This window comes from Carassius gibelio, chromosome A6 (genome assembly GCF_023724105.1).
Source record: "Carassius gibelio isolate Cgi1373 ecotype wild population from Czech Republic chromosome A6, carGib1.2-hapl.c, whole genome shotgun sequence".
Classification (NCBI taxonomy): Eukaryota; Metazoa; Chordata; class Actinopteri; order Cypriniformes; family Cyprinidae; genus Carassius; species Carassius gibelio.
In genome coordinates, this window is record NC_068376.1 from 21,145,427 (window position 1) to 21,152,077 (window position 6,651).

At 35.3% G+C, this 6,651-nt stretch overlaps 1 long non-coding RNA gene across 1 annotated transcript; it reads left to right on the forward strand.

Moving 5' to 3' along the window:
- Window positions 1-3,429: 3,429 nt before the first annotated feature.
- Window positions 3,430-6,431, forward strand: LOC128015691 (uncharacterized). Its single transcript, XR_008183989.1, has 3 exons — window positions 3,430-3,531; window positions 5,701-5,830; window positions 5,949-6,431. It is a non-coding gene; the product is annotated as an uncharacterized LOC128015691 (long non-coding RNA).
- Window positions 6,432-6,651: the final 220 nt, after the last annotated feature.

The following is a 6,651-nucleotide window of genomic DNA, read 5'->3' on the forward strand; positions in this document are numbered from 1 at the left end:
ATGAATGAAACAAATTAAATAACAGAGTGCCTTTTCATACTGATAAAAGACTTGGCAAAAGCTTGGCTAAACACATAAAATGACATATGAGTGTCATTTAATTTTGTGTCGTGCCAAGCAGTGTCAACAACACCAAATGCCATTTTATGATGTGCCTAAAACCGTGCGTACCGCACCTGCCCACACCTAAATGACAACATCAGGATTTCCAGACCAGCATTATGATCTAGGGACACAAAACATATTACCTTAGTTTCTACTCTAAAGCAGCCATATTTGTCCATGTGTAACAGAATAAAATTTTTAATTTAAAAAAAAAATAATTAAGTTTGCGGAGAGTTATTGCATATGTCCATACAGCATATGTTTGGTACCATGGACGTTTTTTGTTGTTGCCGTTGTCAAAATTTACCAAAGAAAAAATAAAATAAAATAAATAAATGGTGGTCTATGGAACTCAAAGATTGCTTTATAGCAGCATTCATAATGATAATTAGTTAATTAATAACAATGCTATTTTAAAATCTAATTAAATTGATTAATTCAAGTAAATTGATCAATAGTGACAGTAAAGAAACACTTATACTGTAAATAGGGTTCAATAAATAAAACAAATATTTAAATAGTGTTAAAAACAACTTTTATTAATCAAACAATACTGGAAAAAAATGCATCACTGTCTCCAGATTACTATTATTGTTTTTTTTTTATATTATTATTTTTAATATTAATACATTTACAGGCTAACATTTTTTATCTAACATGTGTTCCTTGGAAATTGAACCCACAACCTTTTGCGCTGCTACAACCTGGTCTCACAGAATTCCGTGAAATGTCCACGGGTCCTTAACTCAAAATCCGTGAAGCCATCACGGAATTGCCCCAAATTCCGTGACCCGGCCACGGATATTTCTCCAACGCAAGTCAATGAGACTGACCTCCCGTGATCCACACACGGATACCCGTTTCAATGACGGAGTACAGAACTCGCTGAACGGACGTGCTTTCTCATTTGGAAACGCAACATTTGAAGTATTTGTTTCTTTTCCAATATCAAATGCCATAATGACGTTAACCAGACAGCTGTTGTAGTTATTGCATTGTCCTGTCATCATAAAAATTACGTTTGTTTCAGTTACAAAAGTCCCGTGATGGCACGGACCTCCACAACCTGACCTCACTCACTTGTTTAGGAACTTACAAGCTTTTCGTCGACACTGTTGCAATGGCATGTAATTAACTTGGCATTTTTTCTCGTCCTGTCATCATAAAATCCAGTTTGATGGCGTTTTACACACATTTTGGCTATAGTCAGAACTAAAATCTGTGATAGGAGCACGGAGTGAGTCTGTGCTTAGATCACGGATAACTCTAACGCAAGTCAATGACACTCATCTTCCGTGGTCCACACACGGATCGTTTCAGTGATGGAGTACAGACCTCACTCAATGGACGTGCTATCTCATCTGGAAACGCAACATTTGAAGTATTTATTTTTTTCAACACCAAATACCATGACCAACCTGACTGTTATTGTAACTATTGCATTGTCCTGCCATCATACAGATTCACTTTGATTCTGTTAGCCTAACTAAAATCTGTGATACGAGCACGGAGTGAGTCTGTGCTGAGATCACGGATAACTCTAACGCAAGTCAATGACACTCTTCTTCCGTGGTCCACACACGGAAACCCAGTCTCACGGCAGTTCGTGATTTTGTCACGTAATTTAATCTATTTATTCGTGGCAGGCACACGTTTATTTCCTTATTTTCATGATTGCAGCACGTTTTTTTAAACTAATGCATTTCAATTGGAGGCATCTTTCGTGCATCAGCACAATATTTTCTGATTAATTATTATTATTATTTAATTTTTCACAGGACAACAGAAGAAACTCACTGAAACTTGAAAAAAAAATCGGAGCTTAACTTACTGTACAAAACTGAGCAACATACTGTATTGCTGGTGACAAAAACACATTAAAACTTTTTTAGCTGTAAAATGCGCAATGGTTCTTTTTTTACTTTTTCATTGATTTTTATTTTTTTCATAGGCCTAGATTTAATTTTTTATTATTACAGAATTCAATATCAAGTCCTTGACACATAACTGTAACACATTTTCACATTAAGAAACAATTTAGTTTAAATAAAAAGAACAAAAAATATCTAAAAATAAATAAATTATTTATTAGCGATAGGCCTACAGATTTATTTATTTTTTTAATTTATTTTTTATTTTTTTACTTTAGACTCTAAAGTTAAAAGTTTTTATTAAGGCTATTGTAAAGGCTTCTTAAAAATGCTGTCGCTGATGAGCCTCTGATCGCTGTCAGATTCTGTGATATGAATGTCCGCTAAGGGGTTTAGAATGAGCCCCGCTCGGCCTGTGTTCTGGCTTACTGTAATATTTCACCGGTAATAAGACCGAAATAATATAATTAAAATAAAGAAATGAATGAATACATGATAACATCTAAATAAATGTTGATAGATTTAGCGTTATAGTTTTAAAAATATTAATAAACAGCAAATCAACACAGAAAGACCTAAATAATAATAATACATAATTAATAAACAGCGCCGCCCCTCCCACTACGCGCATCACGCGCTGTGCGTCAACCCCAAAGCGTCAAAAACTGAAGCGTGGTCAAGCGCCTCTAGCGTCACTGACATGAGATGTTTATCGCTTTGAAATCACGTTCAAGAAGTCTCATTCAGCACACATCGCGATACTTTCCATCAGTTTGCAAGAGCCGCAGGTTGGGTGAGTTATACAGTCTATGGTGAGTAGTAGTAAATATGCTGTTTTAATGCCTGTCATAAAACGTATTCTGTCTTCTTTATTAATCAGATGAGCGCCTTATGTTTACTCTCTGTATTACATCGGTCATCCGAGGCTGTCTTTGAGTTTCATTGTGTTTAACTAAATGAGCACAGCTGCTAACTGGTTAAACTCTATCGGTCACGTGACGTGACGTGACGTGCCACAGACCTGGGATCCGTTTTATATTCATTTCAGGTTCAAAGATGTAAGTTGTATTTGTAGTAAAATCATGGTAACCATGACACCTACAAAAGTAGGTAAAACCCAGTAAACAAGACATTTACCATGTTTTTTTTTTGTTTGTTTTTTACCACAGTAACTGTAGCTTTACTGTAGTATAGTAATAGCACATTAATCACCAAATTAACTATAGTTGTACCACTGTAATGGTAGTGTTTTAATGTGCTTTTATATGACTTATTTCACAGTAATCACATTTACTGTACCATGCTTTTAATACCTTTTTAATGTAAAAAAAAAAAAAAACATTTTTCCCATCTTGCAGTTCAATTCATATTTGTTTATATCTTAAATATTTTGCTCACAGATCACTATTAACATTCTGTATATAATTCTGTTTTATTTTCTTTCCCCATGTATTAATTTTTTAGCTGAAAAGACGTAAAGTAAGCAGTCACCGCAGTGGTGTTTGTGGAGAGGTATTCCTTCAGAAATGGAGAAGACAGAAAGCTGCAGAGGCAGGTTGGTCTGTGATAGTTTGTCCCTTTTATCAAACATTCCTGTTGTTATCATTTGCACAGCATTTGTTGTTTCTTAAACTGTTGTACGGTCCAAATACCCACACTTGCCATCTTTGCACATTTCCTTTATTTGGCCCAAGTGAGCATGAAGATCACAATGTGTGTCGATCTTAACATGACAAAGTTCGTTTCAACTTTGTATTTTAAAAGAAACTTCTAAATGTCTTTTCAATAGTCCCTAATAATACATTTTAATGCGCTTTTCTAGAACCCAAAGCGCTAAAATTAGCGCCCTATTAACCCTATTAAAGATGACAATTTATTTTGTGGTGCTTCTAATTAAGTGATAAAAAGAAGTTACAAATGATGTACAAAATAAATATACTTTTCTGTGCACCAAGAAAACATGCAACACTTTGTTTTACTACTAAATTAGTCTCAATTTCTAATTATTATAATTAATATTTCACAAACATTGGAAAGTTGCGTGACCTCCTGTGAGATCTCTGCAAAAAGTCTCACATTAATTCCAAAACATGATGCATGATGGGATACACTAAGCGTTGTATAGCGCTCCGGAGCAGTATTGGAGAGGTTTAGTGTGTGTTAAGGACACCGTGCTTTGGCATTATTAAGACCGGGACAGTCTCATAGTCACGTACACACACTCTCAAGTGAATAAGACCTCAAGTGTGGGTATCTGGAAAGGGGAAAAGTCTTTAAAATGATCCCTAAATACAGTCCCACATCAAAGTCTTAATAATTCACTAATGCTTTCATTAGAGATGTTCCGATACCCTTTTTCTCTTCCCGATACCGATTCCGATACCTGGGCTCAGGGTATCGGCCGATACCGAGTACTGATCCGATACCTGGGTGTGTATCTGTATATACAGCTGTATATACTACTAGCCCTGTGTAAATTGCTAGAATTCTTTTTATGGTGTGCTTCAGACAGATCCCTCAATAAAACATGAACAAATACATGGTGAACTACTGTATTTATTACAGTATTTTTATTATCTAACATGAATTTGACAGTATTATTTATTTTCATATGCAAAAAAGAACTTGCATATGCATATGCAGCCAAAAATCTAACACCGCAAACTAAAAAAGGTATTTAAGTTTTACAATATAACTGTATAAAAAAACTGCAACAAATAAGTCTAGGAATATAAAAAAAAGATCTATTAATCAGATAATCTCTTTACAACAAAACAAGTAAAAAACAAGCAACCATCTAGGCATAATTATTATTATTATAGAGACGTATTATTATTACTGTAGGCTACAACAGTAGCTTTATATATTGTCAATTTACTCATGTAAACCAAACATTTATTTTAATGGGCTGCCATGAAGATCTTTGAGTGTCTGTGTTTATGATATGACAGTATTCTCAAATGAAACGGTAAATTCTCATGAAGTGACGGTTTATGCGTTCGTGTCCTCATGACACACAGCAGAGACTACAAAACAGCGAGCTCTCGCGCATCTGTGCCAGTCACCCACAGAGATGTAGATTTTGCGGGAGTAATATTTAAATAGTATTTTGCAGTTTAATATTCACAGACACTAGTATATATTCGGCTACTGTCTGGAGCCCTGCGCTTTGACTTACACGGAAGCGACTGAACGCAGCTGCCGGTACTGAATATACTCGAGAGTCTGTAACTACCGGTACTACAGAGACATACTGCTAACCACTGATCTATAATATAGTAGCGGCTTCACTGTCTTTTGGCAGTTTAGAATGTGATGAGTGATCCAGTCATATATAGATAAGGGCTGCTAACGCGTTTTCATTTCTTCTTCGCTGCTCTAAACAGGGGTTGCTTGTGGCAACACAGCACAACTTCCTGTGTTTTCAATGCATTTTGAGCAGCGAAGAAGAACCGTGCAGCGGTTAGGCAAAGCTTGCGGTCATAACTAGGTCTTTTTTAAGAAAATGGTATCGGATCGGTATATGGGTTCATGTACTCGCCGATGCCGATGCCAGAATTTGTTGTGGTATCGGAGATATTTCCGATACTAGTATCGGAATCGGAACAACTCTAGCTTTCATGGTCTAAAAAATAATGTATGTAAGTAATGTATAAGTTAAAGTATATAGTAATGTATAAGTTGCATGTAATGAAATAATATTTCCTTTCTTTCTGTCTTACAGGATTGTTTGCAGATAATGCTGTTCTTCTTTTTCAGAAGTTTTTGGTGGGCCAACCCTCACAAACCTTCCTAAAAACTAAAAGAGCTATTACTGAGTCTCAGCGACTCTTGCCACGGTCAGCTCTTCCCAGGTACATTTGTTTACTCATCAAATGCTCTGGTCTGAATCTTACTTTAAATTAACTTAATTATATGTTTAATGAGCAATATTGCTCATTGCACACAGAGTAAGATTATCTTGTTTCACAGAAGAGAAGGAAGACCAAGGAAATGATTTGCTCAGGATGAGAAATGAAGATGGTCATCTTGTGCTCAAGCAAACAGAAGTCCTCTGGTATGTGTGTGTTGAAGCAATGATGTGTTACAGGACTTTATGATGATCTCTCACAGGACTGGTCATGTCAGCCGTAATTATTCTTTCCAATGTTTTTTTATTTATTTTATTTTATTTGATACAGCTATAATAATTATAGCATGTTAGCAAAGTTTGACTGGAACATTTTTAATCTAAAGTTTTAAAAAAACACCACCTGTTATTCTTAAAAGCATACAAGTGTCATAAAAGTGGTTTAATTGATATAAACACCAATTGACATTATCTTACTGTTTTGTGAATGTTGTGTTATAAATTGTGAATTGATAGTTGATTGGTTTGAGCAAAGCCTTACACTGCACAGACTAAAACACATTTGTGAGAGAAGTCATTAGCTCTGGAGAAAGATTCTAGAGGAAGAAAACACATTTACTGCAACAATAGATGAATTCTAGAGTCTCTGAGAACTACACATGCTAATGGAGTCTCATGGGCAAGTCCTTTGCCTCTGTAACTTTTTTTAAATTCTTGCATAATGAAATTGTTTATTGCAGTATTTTAACAATTTTACTTTGTACAGATGATCTCATCAACCAAATGAGGGGTTTTCACCAAGTGATGCTCTTGAAAGGACTGAAA